This window comes from Mauremys reevesii, linkage group 2 (genome assembly GCF_016161935.1).
Source record: "Mauremys reevesii isolate NIE-2019 linkage group 2, ASM1616193v1, whole genome shotgun sequence".
Lineage (NCBI taxonomy): Eukaryota > Metazoa > Chordata > Testudines > Geoemydidae > Mauremys > Mauremys reevesii.
The window spans coordinates 222,075,099-222,093,600 of NC_052624.1; the positions used below are offsets into that span (position 1 = coordinate 222,075,099).

The 18,502-nt window shown below is 43.2% G+C and overlaps 1 long non-coding RNA gene across 1 annotated transcript; it reads right to left on the reverse strand.

Annotated features, from left to right (window-relative positions):
- Positions 1-11,396: 11,396 nt before the first annotated feature.
- On the reverse strand, positions 11,397-17,143 carry LOC120396534. The gene is made up of 4 exons (XR_005593210.1): positions 17,004-17,143; positions 16,617-16,773; positions 11,867-12,048; positions 11,397-11,570 (listed from the first exon to the last, which is right to left on the reverse strand). It is a non-coding gene; the product is annotated as an uncharacterized LOC120396534 (long non-coding RNA).
- Positions 17,144-18,502: the final 1,359 nt, after the last annotated feature.

An 18,502-nucleotide genomic window follows, 5' to 3' on the forward strand; every position in this document is an offset into this window, starting at 1 on the left:
GCAAAATCTTGCAAACAAATAATTATACAAATACATTGTAACGCTAATAGAACAGCATGCTATTAATATTCTACTGGAACTAGTAAATTCAAATTGGAAGATAAACTCTTGAGAAATGAATGGACATCTAATTTTCCTTTCTTACTGCTTGAAATGTTAACACTCACTCGCAGTCTTCCTCCATCCTCCCCGAACAGCGCTGCGCAGCACATAGTCAAGTTAACGAATGAAAGTACATCAATTGTTAATTGCTTTACGTTGAATAAGTATGTGATTAAACACCTGATTAAACGTGTGTCACTGTATGTTGAAACATAGCAGCAGTCTAGCTCCAATGTATTTAAATGTAAACAAAAAGATTCTAAATTAAATGCATGGCATGACCGTAAACAGAGAGAAAATAAACTGAAGTGCATCTGCCCTTCCTGCATCAATTCAGACCCCCACCAGCCCACATCAGTTCTGACTCTAGATTCCACCCCCTCCCCACCCCACTCCCTGCTCCCCTGCCTCACCTCTGCTTTTACTGGGGTTCTAGTACCTCTTCTCTGAGGCTGGGGGGAGGGGGTTGCAGCTGGGTCCCACCTCCCCCTTCCAGGTGTGGGGCATGGCAGCTGCAGGGGTTCTTCACCACCCTATCCCCTTCCCGGGCCAGGTGTTATGGGGCCATCCATGCTCACAGGAGGGGAAGGTGGAAGAGGTAGTAGAACTGCCCTGAGCTGCAGGGCTTTTTCTGATTCCTATTCCACTCTTATGAGAAGGGACAGCTCTTCTCCCCTCTCTTCCAGCAAGACCTGGCTAGGCTCCTGAGGAGTGGGGGAGAGAGCATTGCTGAGCTCTGATTGGCTGCTGTTCTCGGGAGGCATGATGGAACAGCTGAGTGGCGGGCCAAAGGGAAGGTCCTCACCGGTCTGTGGCTACCAATTGAAGAACAATGCAGTAAACTATATATATAGGGTCCTACCAAATTCATGGTTCATTTTGTTCAATTTCACTGTCATGGGATTTTAAAAATTGCAAATGTCATGATTTCAGCTATTTTAATCAGAAATTTCATGGTGTTGTAATTCTAGGGGTCCTGACCCAAAAAAAGGAATTGTGGGGCATTTTCAAAGTTATTGGGGGAGGGGTTCGGTAGTGGTACCCTTACTTCTGTGCTGCTGCTGGCAGTGGCGCTGCCTTCAGAGCTGGGCAGCTGAAGAGCGGCGGCAGCTGGCCGGGAGCCCAGCTCTGAAGGCTGAGCCGCCACCACCAGCGTAGCGCACAAGTAAGGATGGCATGGTATGGTATTTCTACCCTTACTTCTGCGCTGCTGCTGGCAGGGCGCTGCCTGCAGAACTGGATGCCTGGCCAACAGCCACCCACTCTCTGGCCACACAGCTCTGAAGACTGTGCAGAAGTAAGGGTGGCAATAATGTGACCCCCCTAAAATAACCTTGTGACCCCCTGCAACTCCCTTTTGGGTCAGGACCCCCAATTTTAGTAATGCTGGTCTCCCCCATGAAATCTATAAAGTATAGGGTAAAAGCACACAAAAGGCCAGATTTCATGGTCTGTGATGCATTTTTCATGGCCATGAATTTGGGGGATCCCTCAAAATCTGAGGTCCCAGGCTGCAGCCCCTAAAATCCCTGCATTAATACAGCCCTGCTCTATTCAATCTTCTCCAGAATAATCAGGCACAGCTGTCTTAAATGTTCCTCTTATTTTCCATTTTTTCCCAATGTGTTCCTCTCCTTTGAATCTGTGCCAGATATGAAGTATATTAACCAAATATGAACTCACTACCCAGCTGAGCGCTAAGCAATGCCAAACTGAGTGTAATTGGGCCAGATCATCATGTCTTGAGTTCAACTCCCTTTTCATGGCTTCTTGGAGAGAAAAATCTCCATAAGCGTTCTCTCTCTGAGATTTCCTCAGATAATCCTGCTGGGGGGAGAAGAGGAGGTTCAGAAAGCTGCCAACAATACAAGTAGAGCTATCCTGAGGATATCATGTAAAATTGAAAAGCTTAAGGATATGATAGCTTTGTGGGACCTTAGGTTTGGGGAAAACCTATCAGACAACTGAAGGAGGGCAGGGCTATCTTCGGGGAGACTTGGTTCCCCTGCATCCCCAGAAGCTCCTGCTTCCTGGCAGTGTGGCACTGTACCTAACTCCAAAAGCCCCCCTTTACAATGCCATGTTGGTACATTAGTCCAGAAGTACCGTTTTCAGAGAGCAATATTGCCAGAAATTAACATTCACAATTCTGTGCCTGAAATGACATGGCAATATCTCTGTGGGTAACCAATAACTCAGAGAGAAAAATACCTAGGAGGGGGGTTTGCGTCTTCAGATGTTGGAAAATCATTCACCTTTCTTCCTCTGAGTTTTTCAGGAAACAGATATGAGGACAGATCTTCAGCCAGTGCAAAGTTCTGTTAACTTCAAAGGAACTACACCAATTAACACCAGCTAAGGATCTGATCCATTGTTTCTAGTTCATGTTCAGACACAACTCTAAGTATGTTGCATATAAAGGTCATGTTTTGTATTGCACATTGTCTACAGTCAGAAACACTCTGCTAGTTGAAAACCAAAAAGGTTCTGACATGAAGCTATTTGGGCTTCATAATTTTTTACCCTTTCTTTGTACCAGGTTGCGCCTAATAGCCACAGACCCACACTGGGAGCAGTGTGAAGCCATCCTCTGGAAGTACATTGCCTCTGGAAATTTATGGGAAGCACGCCATCTCTTGGGATTATTCAATATGCATTCCCTTCAAGGACTGTCCATGGGCCTCTTTTCTCCCCCACCTCCCTCTGGTCTTTCACCAGAACTGTCATTAGCAGTGTTTGAACCCAGAATTTCAGAAAGTGCAGGCACTGCAACTGTTTTTGGTTCTTGCATAGATGGAACATAATGGGGAGAAAGATATTAATTCACCCCTGGTACATCCAGGCCAGCCATTATCTGGCCCTTAATGAAGTACTGTATCTTTCTCATATAATTCATTCAACTTCTTTACCAACTCAATCTGCAATTTAATTGGAGAGAGTCACTTTTCAGTGGAGAAATGAAACGGTTTTGGAAAGCTCCCTATTCCTTTATTATATCATTGAAATTCAAAACTCAAATATCATCAGAAAACCATTTGCTATCAGCAAATCACTGGCTAAATGTGAGACAGATAATTATTGCTTAAAAAAATTGAGACGGTGACTCTTTATCTTAAATTGCCTTTTAAAAGAAGAACAGCTATTTTTAATGTAACAGTAAAACTTTCAAGTGGGTAATATTCCACTTACTCATTCTGAAAAGCACCTTCTTCCTCATGTAAAGCCAGTGGAGTTAGTGGTAGCAAAGATGCCAGAATTGGCCAGTAAGACATAAACCCAGTTACTTTTCATGTACTTCTTGCTTTATTTGTAGTTTTTCTTGCCATATTTGTTAATTGATTATATTGTAGTTGGCTGCTTCCTAGCTGATCATCTCATATTGGATCCTGCAGCAAAGTCATACTGCTGAATTTTTGACAGCACTTTGTCTCTGGCAACAGCCTGATGTAATAAACGGGGGATTATAACTCCACAGCAGGAGCAAACAGGAGAAATTGAGCTGTGAGGGAGCATGGAAATACAAATAGCTGAAATAATGCCAAAGGGATATACAAAAATGACCGGCTGACTAAACTGCTTTTTAAAATGTCCTCTGGATTCAGACCCTGATTCAGTTTGGAGGTCTGTCTGTTTAAAGTGGCAATTAATTGTCAGTAATGGAAGAGAGGAGTTGTATTAATTATTTTTATCTGAGTTAAGAGACTACCAACCTGATGTTCTATTAAAGGTTTATTTTAATAGCCTGCTCGTAATAACTCTGAATATGAAACTTAAACCAAGAGAACTTCTGACAGAGAACTATTCTCTCTGCAGTGTCCTTCAGCCCTAGTGTGATGCAGCCAAGTTAGTTGTATTGTAATATTTGTTGCATGCACTTTAACAACAAATACCTTCACCATGATCAGAATCATTGCAGTTAAATATCAAATGAACTAAAGTGATGAAATACCTTAGTGCAGTGATTCTCAATTTATTAATTATTGTGGGCCGCATATGCAGGGGCCGAGTGGCAGGGCAGTGGCAGCTGGACCCCAATCCCGGACCCCACGGGGCCGGCCAGCAGCCCCGGTTCCCCGATCCCATGGGGCCAGCTGGCAGCCTTGACCCTGGACTCCCACCACGTGGGACGGGAAGGCAGCCCCGACTGGACCCCAAGCCCGCCACGCTGAGCAGTCTGCACCCCACCGCTGGGAACCTGGACCCTGCCATGTTGGCCAGCCTTTAGCACACAGCTGTACTGGGCCACAACTGTGTGCTAATTGGGCTGCATGTGGCCCATGGGCCATGGGTTGAGAACCACTGGTTTAGGGTGTATTCTTTCTTTGATCCATAAAAATGATTTCTGTCTCCATTAATAGGAATTATACATGTTCATCAAGAAAAGAATGTATCCTTTGAAGTCCTGCAGACAGGCATGAGTATTAAAGGGCTGAGGGGATGGGCTATTTATTGTGCCTTCCCCAGATAAATTACAGTGACACACTTCATTTCCTTCATGGAAACTCAACAGAAGTGAAAACACAGTGTAGAAGACTGATCAGACCCCTTTAAAGACTTTAATCTTATTTCATACACTGCATGGGAAGTCTTGTTTATTGATGTAAATTTCAACACACCACTTATCTTTCCACCCATTCTTCCTAGTTGGCTCCTACCCTTGGAGCAGGGGGGGTGTCTTATTCCTGTCCCTGCTGAGGCTTTTCCCTAGTAGGCTTCTGTTCCCAGTAGGTCTCTCTGCCAGGCCTTCTGCCCAGGAGCTCTGGAAAGTTACTCAGCCTAGGCCTTCTCACTGACTCTTGCCTATCTCTTCTTCCCTCTCTTTAATGGAGCACTCACTTCCAGCTCTGCTTTCCCTGGACTCTTGCCTAAACAGGTTGTCCATATATCTCCTGGCTGGCCAGGTCCCCACTCACATGGTCCCTATCACATGACTCATATACTCCCATTCCTTCCACCTGGGGAGGTGGGCTATACCTGTCATAGGCTAGGCCAGTGGTTCTCAACCAGGGGTTGTGGGCCCCCTGAGGGGCCAAGAGCAGGTTTCAGGGGGTCCCCTGACCATGACCGGCATTAGACTTGCTAGGGCCCAGGACAGAACGCCAATGCCCAGCCATGTGAGACTACAGCCCAGGGCCCTGAGCCCCACCACCTGCAGTTGAAGCCAAAGCCTGAGCAACTTAGCTTTGCAGTGGCCCCTGTGGCATGGAGCCCAAGGCAATTGCCCTGCTTGCTACCCCCTAACGCCAGCCCTGGTACAGCTGGGCTATGGAGTTTTTGTAGCATGTTGTGTTGGGGGCGGGGTAAGGGGGAGCTTAGAAAAAAAAAGTTGAGAACCCCTGGGCTGAATCCTGACCTCCTCAAAGGGCCAGCTCACTCTATGACAAGAAGCAAGAACACAACTTCTAGATTAAGCACTTGGGCTTAGTGGATAGGACTCTAGAGACTGTGACTCTGGAGAATTGTGACTATTCCTGAATAGGCCACTAACTTCCCGAGTGACCTTGGGCAAGTCACTTCACCTCTCTCTTGCCCCATCTGTGAAATGGGCATAATAATATTCCTTGGCACAGTGCCGTGCAATCGAAAAATGAAGGGATCTATTATTAGTTCATTATTTCCCAAACTAGGAAGGCCAGGATGATCAGGCAAAGAATAAATACTGCGGGAAGCGGCGTGGGCCAAGGGACGTACTGGCCGCCGCTTCCCACAGTCCCCATTGGCCTGGAGTGGCAAACGGCAGCCAGTGAGAGCCACAATCGGCGGACCTGCAGGCGCGGCAGGTAAACAAACCGGCCTGGCCCGCTAGGGGCTTTCCCTACACTGTTTGGAAAACACTGTTTTAGAGGATAAAAAATACACAATATAATGGTGTTCACCTTTAAGGCCGCCACATAGTTATCACCTGATAATCCCAGCTAAAGGTTTAATGCAGAGGGCAGGGTGAAAAGTTATTAATAACCATGTTTATGATAGCAGTGCCTAAGGACCAAACAAGAATGAAGCCCCAGTGTGCTGTACAAACACAGAGCAATAGCCTGTCAGTTCTCTGGGGCAGGAACTAGCTGAAGACAAGATAGACACAATAGGAGAAGGGGCATAAACACACAAGCAGAGGGGACAATGAGATGGCGGCACACTTAGTTCCACAATTTTGTTGTGGGGGGTAGTTAGGAGGGGATAAGCAAAATGGAAAGAAAAGGGAGCGGATGAGGGGGACAGGGCAGAGGAGAGAAGGGCCAGGTGTGGGGTGAAGCTGAGAAGAAGAGACTGTGAGGGAGAGGGAGGATTGGAGCAAGCAGCCAACCAGCACAGGGCAGAGAAAGTCAGAACTTTCCACAGTGTTGATTGGAATGTCTGAAGGTTCCTGCTTCGGTTGCTTCCCTTCCTCCCGGCTGGAGTCTCTGGCTGGCTCCTTGCTGCAGGCTGGGGGGCAGAGGAGAAGAACCACTTGCATCCTAATGTCCTTCCAGAGGCTACCTCTGCACTACGAGCTAGGGGTGATTCCCCTGCACATACTTGCACAATTCTCACTGTGCTTGCGTGAGTATAAATAGCAATGTGGCCATGGTAGCAGCAGCAGGGGCACAGCTGAGCTGTGCTGAGTACAAACCCATCTAAAACCAGTGGGGACTTACCTGGAATGGCACAGCTGTGCTGCCACTGCCACTGCCGATGACGTGCTATCATGGCTACAATGCTATTAATACTGGCGCTAGCTCGATGGGAGCTAGTGCAAATGTGTACGTGAGCAGGGGAATTACGACCCTAGCTCTTAGCATAGACATAGCCAGAGTGCGTGGGGGTTCCCCCTGCACAGTTCTGGATCCGGGGGGATAAGTGGCCCCAGCTGGGCCCCATTTTACCCCCTCCCTTCAGTGCTGCTTCTCTTCCTGCTTTGGCTGCTTCTGTTCCTATAGCATTTGTGTTAACATAATGACTTTGTTTTGGAATAGTATGTGTAATAGAAAGAGGTGATATTTTCCAAACAGACCCAGGGAATTCTTAACAGTGCAAGTAGCATCATAAAAAAAATGTTTGGTTCTGAGGGTGTTTGAATATTGGGTAATATCACTAAATAAGAAAACAGAGGGCTGGGTAGATCAAGCTTTGTTTTAATTAGAATTGTTGAAAATAAAAGCATTTGTGCCTTGAAATTCTAGCTACTGTGGTTATATACACTTAGAACTTTATTAATGTTAGGTATTCCTGTAATTCTTCAAAAATGGCTGCTGGGGTATGGAAAAAAGGCTAGATGATTCTGGGTAATTAATGGAACACTTATTTTGGGTTTAGAGAACTCAACTGCTGAATGGATTTGAATCTATAAATTCAAGTAATAGGTGTTGTATTCTGGCACACATTCCGGAGGGTTGTGCAAAGCAAAAAGATACTGCAGGTTTCAATTTTTCCAGCCAATGTGCTTATTTTAGTGGCAGCTCAAAGTTGCTATAATTCAGGTTGTCTGAGCAAATTTAGTTGTTATGCTTTGTTCATGGAATATCTTTCTTTAATGTTACATTTTGATTTGTGTCATGGCCATGTGTATTAAACAGCTCCCAACATTTCACTCCAGAAATAACTGCATTTTAGTCAACAGCTTCCACTCCACCATTAACCTCAGCCTGGACCAATCTACACGGGAGGTCCACTTCCTAGACATCACGGTGCAAATAAGTGATGGTCACATTAGCACCACCCTATACCGAAAACCTACTGACCACTATGCCTACCTTCATGCCTCTAGCTTCCATCCTGGGCACACCACATGATCCATTGTCTACAGCCAAGCACTGAGGTACAACTGCATCTGCTCTAACCCCTCAGACAGAGACCAACACCTACAAAATCTCCACCAAGCATTCTCAAAACTACAATACCCGCACGAGGAAATAAGGAAACAGATCAACAGAGCCAGGCGTGTACCCAGAAGCCTCCTACTGCAAGACAAACCCAAGAAAGAAACCAACAGGACTCCATTGGCCATCACATACAGTCCCCAACTAAAACCCCTCCAATGCATCATCAGGGATCTACAACCCATCCTGGACAATGATCCCACACTTTCACAGGCCTCGCCCACAGACAACCTGCCAACCTGAAGCATATTCTCACCAGTAACTGCACACCGCACCATGGTAACTCTAGCTCAGGAACCAATCCATGCAATAAACCTCAATGCCAACTCTGCCCACATATCTACACCAGTGACACCATCACCGGTTCATTCACCTGCACGTCCACCAATGTAATATATGCCATCATATGCCAGCAATGCCACTCTGCTATGTACATTGGCCAAACTGGACAGTCTCTACGGAAAAAGATAAATGGACACAAATCAGATATTTAGGAATGGCAATATACAAAATCCTGTAGGAGAACACTTCAACCTCCCTGGCCACACAATAGCAGATCTTAAGGTGGTCATCCTGCAGCAAAAAAACTTCAGGACCAGACTTCAAAGAGAAACAGCTGAGCTTCAGTTCATCTGCAAATTTGACACCATCAGCTCAGGATTAAACAAAGACTGTGAATGGCTTGCCAACTACAAAACCAGTTTCTCCTCCCTTGGTTTTCACACCTAAACTGCTAGACCAGGGCCTCATCCTCCCTGATTGATCTAACCTCGTTATCTCTAGCTTGCTTCTTGCTTGCATATATATACCTGCCCCTGGAAATTTCCACTACTTGCATCCAAAGAAGTGGGTATTCACCCATGAAAGCTCATGCTCCAAAACGTCTGTTAGTCTATAAGGTGCCACAGGATTCTTTAATGTCATCCTCCTGCCACATGCCCTCAATGCCTATTCAAGAAGTAGGGTTAGGGCCATAGTTTATATCAGTTTTCATCTAAAAGTTCCTTAGGGTCTTTCATGATAACAGTTATTCTTTAGTTATTATATTGGCTCTAATGTAAGTGTCCAAGGACAATATTCTCCCTCACATAGAGGTTATTTTGCACTTGGAATGAAATTCAATTTGACCACATTTCTGTATCACCAAAGACAAGGATTATAGTAATTACCCTATCAGATTCCTTGGGAACAAAAGGAAAAATACAATCTAGGGCGAAGACTCAGAACTCAAAAAAAAAACAAGCAAAAAAACCCCTCTCCCCACACATTTTATATGATACTCTTTGGGAGCACGCTGGAAGTAATTCTCTCTTCCAAGTTACAATAGATATGATAGTTACAATAGATAACTCTATTGTATCTATAAATAGATACAATAGAGTTATGAACACCAGAGTTACGAACTGACCGGTCAACCACACACCTCATTTGGAACCAAAGTACGCAATCAGGCAGCAGCACAGACAAAAAACAAAAAAAATACAATACAGAACTGTGTTAAACGTAAAATACTAAAAAATAAAGGGAAAGTTTAAAACAAATATTTGACAAGGTAAGGAAGCTCTTTCTATGCTTGTTTCATTTAAATTAAGATAGTTAAAAGCAGCATTTTTCTTCTGCATAGTAAAGTTTCAAGTTGTATAAAGTCAATGCTCAGTTGTAAACTTTTGAAAGAACAACCATAAGGTTTTGTTGAGAGTTACAAACATTTCAGAGTTACAAACAATCTCCATTTCCGAGGTGTGGGTAACTGTGAGGTTCTATTGTATCATACAGACACCCAGGACATTGTAGTAGATGTCTCAGCAGTTTTTAAGGGTTAACAGTTCAACTTTTTTATCTGCTCTCTTGAATAAGGCTATCATCAAGAAGACAAATTGAAGTTCTCTTTAAGTTTGGATTGAATATGTAACTAAAACTGTAGGAGCTCACTTTATAATGATTGTTCATCTAGTAGAACTGAAAAGCAATAATAGTGTTCTCTCAATTTATTGTACTACACTCATGACTTTATAGTCAAAATGTGTACTTATCTCTGGGTGGATTACAGTGTGGTGCTTTAGGAATATACATAATTAAGCAAACATTCTAGGCCAGGACTGAGCAATCCATTTTCACTGACTGCTCATTTTCTGAGTTAGCTGCTGTACCACTACTCTCAGCAGCCATCAGACAGGTATATATTTTACCTCTATCACCACTGTGTTTGTTTTTTAAAGCTTGCAAGAATTTGGATTTTGAATTAGGTACATAAATCAGGAATCTAATCATTAGAGCTGATCAGAAAATGGGGATTGAAAATATGAGATGTTCCACAGAATGTTGAATTTTCAGAAAAAATTGAAAACAGAAATATTTCTCCTGAAAACTGAAATATTTTTGCTTCTAGAATGCCACCACAGTACTCCAATTTTCTTCCTAGGTCGGGCTCCCTGGTCAGACTACATTTCCCATGAGGCACCATGTTCTCCTTTCCTTGGGGGGGAGGGGAGGCTGTGCATCAGAGCAGACACATGGCTTTGGTGCATCATGGGAAATAGCTCAGGAACCCAGCCTATAAAAGACAATGGGAGTATTAGGCACCTGAACTACAACTCCCATGATGCAGTGAATGCCAGAGGGTTATTATATATACTGCCTAAGTCCCTCCTCCCTCCCATTTTGTGGTGGTAGACTGTGGTACTGAGACCACTCATTCCCTACCAACTCTAATTACTCCACCACTACCATCGAGTGTGGCCAGAATCCAAACTGAAGCCTTCAACAATGTACCCATTGCACAGGTAAATGTAAATAACCTGTTTTTGACCCACCCATTCCCATAACAGTAAAATTTCAGAATCTGTCCTAGTTAGATTCCTGACTTTCATATAGTCATGTCCTTTCCACCCCAGAACATCATGGTCCCCTGCTTTTGGCAGGAGAGGGTGGAGTTGTGCTTGGTGGTTGGGTGGGTAATATTAATAAAAGCATTGCTGTTAAAATATTCACCAGTAAGTGTGGTCCATGATAGCAGCATGCTGGTATATTGGCTCAGTACTACCTAAAAGAGACGATTCAGTCATAAGGAATGCTTCCTGCAGTATCTGGGTTTTCCCTGAAGGTCTTCCATTCACATCCTGAGGAGACCAGATGCAAAAAGATCAGAGCCAGAGGTGGTCTGGCCTCTAATCTGTTAGACCAACCTGATTCACAGGAAACAGGGCCACAAATTCCCAAGCTCTTTCAAAGCAGCAATATGCCCTTAAAAGAAATACAGTATTCAGGAAACATACATATCTTCCCCAGGCATCCAATCAAGATATACTGATGAACACGACCACTACATTTTGAAACACAAGCCAAACCACCAGCCAATTTATTTTAACTGTGTTATAGGTATTCCATCAAGAGAAGCAATGACATTACAGTAGGGAGCATCAGTCACAGCACAGAGATTGCAAATAGGCAACACACTCATTAAAAGGGAGAAAAAAGCAGCTAGAGGGGAGATAGTGGGCCTGACTCTTCTCACATCACTGTAATTCCATTGACCTTCATGGAATTACCCTTGATTTATTCCCAGTTTAAGTTGGAGGAGAATCAGCCCCAGTGAATGGCCATGAAGATAAGCTGTGGGAGAAAAACAGGAGGGGGGGGGGAAGAGTTAAAAAAGGGAGCTACAGCTCATTCTGTGCAATATAGAATTGAAATAAATAAAAGTGAGCTTTACTATAACATAGAATATTAAGGACAGCAACAAAAGTCCTGCAAACAGAGCAATTTTTAAAATGCATTGCAGTATTAACTCACTTAAAATATTTACAACTGGACTTTGTTTGCTCAAGCTGGTCTTTAACTGACAGATAAAGCACTTCTACAGAAAACCTTTATGATTAATACATAGTATGACAATAAACCACACTTACTTTTCCCATATTGCTTCCTTATTATTCATGTTGATGTACAATATCATTTGAAGGCTAGGCTATCCCCTCTATTCAGGATGGCGTAGGAATAATTAAATCAGTCATTTCATGATGCTGTGGGATAGACTGGATGCTCCTCTAAAAGTCCCTCGGTTAAATTGACTTTGATTTCTGTTGGCCGACTATTAACAAATAATTTATTATTCGATAATATAGGCAGAGACAAATGAAAATCTAATAAGCAATATGAGCAGATTCTCTCCCTTGCTCCAGCCCCTTTGCCCACTCTGGTGGTGCAAAGGAGCTCGAAAGCCAGTTGATATTCCCAGCTAAGGATAGCTTCAGATGACAGAGTTGATTTGACTGGTTCTTAGCCACCCACTCTGCAGGCCACATTCTGAGAGGTGGGAGAGGATGTAGCCAAAGTGCTATCATGCTCCAGCAATAACCAGCAGGCAGAGTTCCCTTTGGAGGCAATAGCCCATTGACATACATTAGAGCGATTCTTAGGCTCGTTCCATGCCGACTCCAACGCTGCTCTAGCATACGTGGGGTCAGTATAAAGTAATCAATCTGTTTCTCTTACTATTAAAAAACCCTGATTAAAAATGGCTGATATAGTAATAAATTTTACAAATATTAGAGGAGAAGAATGAAAACAAGCTTCACCAAAATAGAACACTCAGAGCCTCAAAATTCCTTCCATCCTGCTGGAACAGATTGCCTTTCCCAGGACTTCACCTTGCAGAGTACGTGGCATTAGAAGGCTCTGAGGTGATACTCCAGATCAGTTACTTATTGTACCTAATACAAAACTTCCTGCAGTATTAATTTAATTTAAATGAAAGGGAAAGCTTTAAACAGCTGAGGGACAGAAGCTCAGCTGATATAAACTTGCATAGCACCAGTGATTCCAGTGGAGCTATGCTGATTTACATCAGCTAAAGATCTCAGTAGTTATTCAGAAGAACAATATATTGTAATAATCACAAAATTTTGTGGAGAAATGGATTACTGAAAACAACAACAAATAAAATAAGACCACCCAGCACAGAATGCATATGCAGCTAAAACACCCAGAATTGTTACAGACCGAGTAGAATATGAAAAAGCAGGTTGATATTATCAAGTAACTATTTATGATGTACCTTGAGGCATTTTAAGTGCCTCTGCAATGGCTAAATGAACTAATTGGCTTTTCAAGTTTTATGCATACCATTTGGATTTGTTATTTTTAATAGATCTAAATGATTGCTCCAGAAACCCCAGGAACAAGGTTCCTCTCACAGATGACCTATGAATAAGTGAAAAGCTTCATTAACTGAGCACTGGGCCTTAATGCAACTTCTCTTTTCAGAGTGATTTGTGAAAAAGTTCCCACTTTTGATTTCCCTTATGATGCATTAGGAAGAACACTAATACCCAGAGGGTGGGATAAAGACAGCTGTTCTGACATTTAAACTGGCAATACATTGAAATGGGACTATATCACCCTGGGGCAATATGAAATGTGCATGTCCACATGAAGTACAGCCTTTTGTATTGTTATGTCCTGTCTCTGAAGTGACTGGTACAGCTTAACTGTTTACCTATTAAATGACCGTGATTGCCTGTGGCGTTATATGCACTGTAGGCCTTGTCTACACTGCCACTTTACAGCGCTGAAACTCTCTCGCTCAAGGGTGTGGAAAGATGCAAGTTTCAGCGCTGTAAAGTGGCAGTGTAGACAGTACACCAGCGCTGGGAGCTACTCCCCTCATGGAGGTGGGTTTTTTACAGCTCAGTCCCAGCGCTGGTGCTGCGACTACACAGCCATGTTAACATTGGTAGCGAAGACATACCCTAAGATGCACTGGAACACACAAATGAAAGGAAAGACCAAACGAAACCGAAGACTGTTTGCATATACACAATGTCTTAATTTCCCTTAGTTTTACTGATCAGTCAACAGTCATGACTATGTCTGTTAGGTGCCTATGTGCCATTTATGATCTTAGAAACAACAAGATAATTTGAATTTGAGAAATAATCTGTTGTACTACAATAATAAATAGACACTGAAGTAAACTGTGCTTTCTGGAGAATATATATTTAAGTACTTATTTACTTTAATTTTTAATAGGTCAGTACAAAGAGTGGTTATCACAAGCCCTGGCCAGCCTTCCAATATTTAGAATGGTTGTGAAGAGACCTGTACTCTAAGTTCTCCAAGACAACAAAAGTTCAGCTTAACTTGTTACATAAAATTGTTTATAAAAAGTCAGCAAAAGTTGGAGACAAATAGACCTGTGAAGACTGGATCGTTTAAGGTAAAGAACTGTGCAAAGGGGTTGTCAAGGCTCCTAGTAAAGTCACAGGTTGGCATGACAACGAGCTGAAAGAGTCTAGAAATGGGAGGCAATGTTATAGCTGAAATCAGTTAAATGTGTTTTGATTGATTATAATGGAATAAGGCTGCCACCCTTGCTTGGACGTTGTTTATCGGGGATGGTGGGGAGGTGCATCACAAAACGCGAGTGAGTGTGGAATGCATGGACTGGAAGAAGCCAGCTTTACTCTCATTGCTGCCACCCCTGCCATCTCCTGGGGCCCCCAAGATTCACCAGGACATCATCAGGCCTTTGTCATTCTGATCCTGAAAGACAGGCTGACCAGACCAGGCAAAATAGAATGAATCCAAGGACAATGCCACCTTCTCCAGCATTGACTAAATCCTGAACACCACCTGGGATCTGAGACTTGGACTCCTGCTGTTACTCCCTTCCACCCCACCATGTGTCATTTTCCTTCCCCAGCTTATTTCTTTTCTTCCCTTCCTGTTTTTGTTTTCTGTCTAAAGCTGGCCCAGACAACTCCATATTTTGCAACCCTGCTGTGAGCTGGTAACCAGAGAGGCAGCTAAAAGCAATGCCTTAAACAGCCGAATACAAGTTCGCCAGGTCTTGAAGCACTGATCAGACCACGTGCTGGGCCTGTTTCTCCAGTAATGAGGTTCCATGTTAAAGTCAGCACTAGAGACAGAAGCTGCATTTTCTCTTTGCCATTCTGTTTTCTCTGATTGTGTGTGTTTGTTTTGTCTTCAAGGAAACAGGATTATACTCCAATAACAATAGCAGCTCCAGACTATTTAAATGGACAGCTAATTCCATCTTTAGTATCATCTAAAAGACTGTCAAAAAGGGATTTCTCCTAGAAGAAACTATAGAGTGAAAGGGAATAAGGGATAGTTAGAATAAAAGCTTTATTTAGTACTTTACATTTCAAATGCTTTATTGTGGTTTTTTCTCCTCTTTCTGTGCTTTTAGAAAAGGTTAGAAAGATTTTTTAATAAGAGTAAGCCAACGTTAGCTTGATATGAAACCTCAGATCACATTTAACTGTTTAATGTTGCAACAGTGAACAAGGATTTTATCAAAATCTTACCCTCTTTTAGGCCTAAGATACCCCCTTTTCAAACACACCAGAACACAACCAACAATTACACTGAACATCTAAAATTAACTGACTACCAGTTTTTACTTTTTTTAAGATCCTTGTGAAGGAGCAGAGAGACTGCAGCCGGGCACAGGAGGGGTTAAAGAACACCTGTGGGTTCAGCTAGCCCCGCCCCATTATACCTGCAGCCAATGCCAGGCCTAGAGTGGGGAGAAAAGAAGGGAGCCTGGGTCTGTCAGGGGCTTACTGGTGAAGAGGTAGGTGCTCTCTGTATGCTTGCCCGAAGGCACAGATCTGCAATCTGCCTGCCACTGCAGCCACTGGCGGCAAGTAAGTCTTCCCTGGACTAGGGGAACCTACAGAGAAGCCTCAACTGTGGGGCAACTGGACAAGTGGGGCAGTGCCCCCAAACTAAAAGGACTTGTATAGGGAGCAGACCAGGAAAATAGGCCCTGAATTCCCCCCATGGCTGGGAGAAAGATACATCTCCCCTGTTTAGGGGATGAGCAACACAGGACCCTGGGCTGGGACCTGAGGGAGAAGGAGGGGTCAAGTCCCCCGAAAGCCACCTTAATCAATGATCTAGCCCAGGGGTAGGCAACCTATGGCACGTGTGCCGAAGGCAGCACGCGAGCTGATTTTCAGTGGCACTCACACTGCCTGGGTCCTGGCCACTGGTCCGGGGGGCTCTGCATTTTAATTTAATTTTAAATGAAGCTTCTTAAACATTTTTAAAACCTTATTTACTTTACATACAACAATAGTTTAGTTATATATTATAGACTTACAGAAAGAGACCTTCTAAAAACGTTAAAATGTATTACTGGCACATGAAACCTTAAATCAGAGTGAATAAATGAAGACTCGGCACATCACTTCTGAAAGGTTGCTGACCCCTGATCTAGCCACTAGGCTGCCTGGACACTGATGGCCCTATCACAATCATTAACAGCAGATTTTATAAACCATTTTCTTCACCCAACAGTTAACATCCGGGAGTATCTAGACACATTCATAAGTCTTTGGTTTATTATTTTCCCTGGAGCTGTCTAGTGTGTGGAGGAGGCAGTTTTTGTGAAAATATACTACACAGTGAAAGAATAGCTACTATATGCTTAAAAGAAGTGTGGGAGTTACTGCTGTTACCTTAGGGCCAATCTAAAATGGCCCAGAAATCAATAGTTGTGTCCTTTTTTGTAGATATACTATAGTTAGTCATGGAAAGCATTTTGTTTCTGGTGAAGTGCATGGTTCTTAGAAAGCTGCCCAATGTCTCAGAAAAAGTACAAGTAAAGTACATGTTGCAATCTCCTACCTTGTTATCAGAGAGTGTGTACAAGGTTCAGTCACTGGCTGATGTGCTCTTCTGTCTGTCACCCCCTGCCAGCAACTACTCTGTGGTCATAGAGGTGTGTTCCTTCTTGTGAGTCAGCCCTCCAGCCAGGATGCTTACATTCTACTCTGATCCGGGGCTAACAAAAAGTCCAAATGAAAACAAAGTCTTACTGACCATGTACCGGGCCTTCTGAGCATTATTGTCCTTTCCCCTTTACTACTGAGGCTTACGCTGCTCCTCCTGCTGTGGGGTGGTCAGGGAACCCAGGTCTACCCTTCCCTCTTGGTTCCAGTCCAGGGCCCTTGTGATAAACCATTAGGGTCTGTTTCTTATGATCCTTTGTAGGTGCCCTGGGCTACTTCCTACCTTTGCCTTTTGCAAACGCTTGTTGGGGAGCTTCATTCTCCAGTCCTCTCTTCTGGGAGCTTAGTCTCTCTCTACAACTTTCTCTGAGTTTGTTGCTAAGGTTGCCCTCCCAGATCAGGGCCAATCCCAGGCTAAAAGCTCCCTACTGCAGCTTTCAGGCCTTTCCTATTGGTTCTGCTATCACTCCTTAATAAAAGCCACCCAGTGTCTGATTCTCCCCAGCTGGATCTCATCCTTAATTACCTGTTTCCTCAACCCAGGTGCCATGGAATGGGCTAATTGAACTCTCCTTCACCCTGTCACTGTCTGTGGGGGTTCATACTCCCCATCACACAGTGGACAGCTTTCCTTAGGTCTCTCTTCCCCCAGAGGTGTGGGGTACATTTACATGGCAAATGAAGGCGTGATTGCAGCATGGGTAGGCATTATCATGCTGGCTTTAAGCTAGAACCGAGCAAATAATTTTTTTCTGTTTGATGGCCAAACTAGGAGGGGGAAAAAACCAAAATAAATACAAATCAGCTAGTTTTGAACCCAAACTAAATGTTTTTTGGGGGATTTTTCTTACTGAAACACAAAATAAAAAAATTGTTTGGGTTGAATTAAACATTTTGATATGAATGTTTCATGTCAATATTTTTTTTTAAATGTCAGCACTAACAAATTGTGGTCTCTTTCATACCCAAGATCTGGTTACATTTTTTAACTCAGAACCTCTACATCACTAATATGCACATAGGGAGTTGTTTCAGTTTAACAAGTTCAGCAAGATCTGTTGATGCATCTGTGAGAGTCCAATCCTACAAGCCCTCCACATTCACTAACAAGGGGTTAGGTTCACCCCTCAACAGAGGTCCAGCACAACTGGTGTATATGCCTCAAGATCTACATAGATCTAACTGGAACATAGGCTTCCTCCTGCTTTCCTTCCTCTTCCTCAAGTTTTTCAGATGCTCTCACATGAAGGCAAAATGTGTCTTACTGCCTGCAAGAAAGCATTCCTGTCCATATTTCCAGGGGGGCTTCAAGAAGACACATCAGACTTTAAAGTCATGCTGAGACTCGATGGCCAATCTATCTAGATGGCAGAAATCTCATTAGTTTACAGAAAATAATTCTACCTTGTGGGGGCTGAAGGTGGGGAGAGAAATGAAGCCTACATTGCTTGCAGTTAAATCTCAATTTTCTGAGCGCAGATCTTGGTGTGTTACTCCCACTGTTTTTGTGTAAGTAGTCATCCATTCAGAACTATGGAGGAAGTATTCATTGACAGGCTCAAACACATACTCCTTTTATTATAAGAGATTCAACCTTTTTCTATAGTTCCAGGAGCAGAAAATTTTAAACTGGAGGTGTATTTTTTTTTCTGTTCCAACAAAGTGATTTTTTTGTTATTAGATTTGGAAGAAATAAGCAGAACAATTGTTTACATTAAATGAATATTTTCATTTATTCATAGAAACAGTTTGAATTAAAAACACATTAAAAAAGAAATGTTA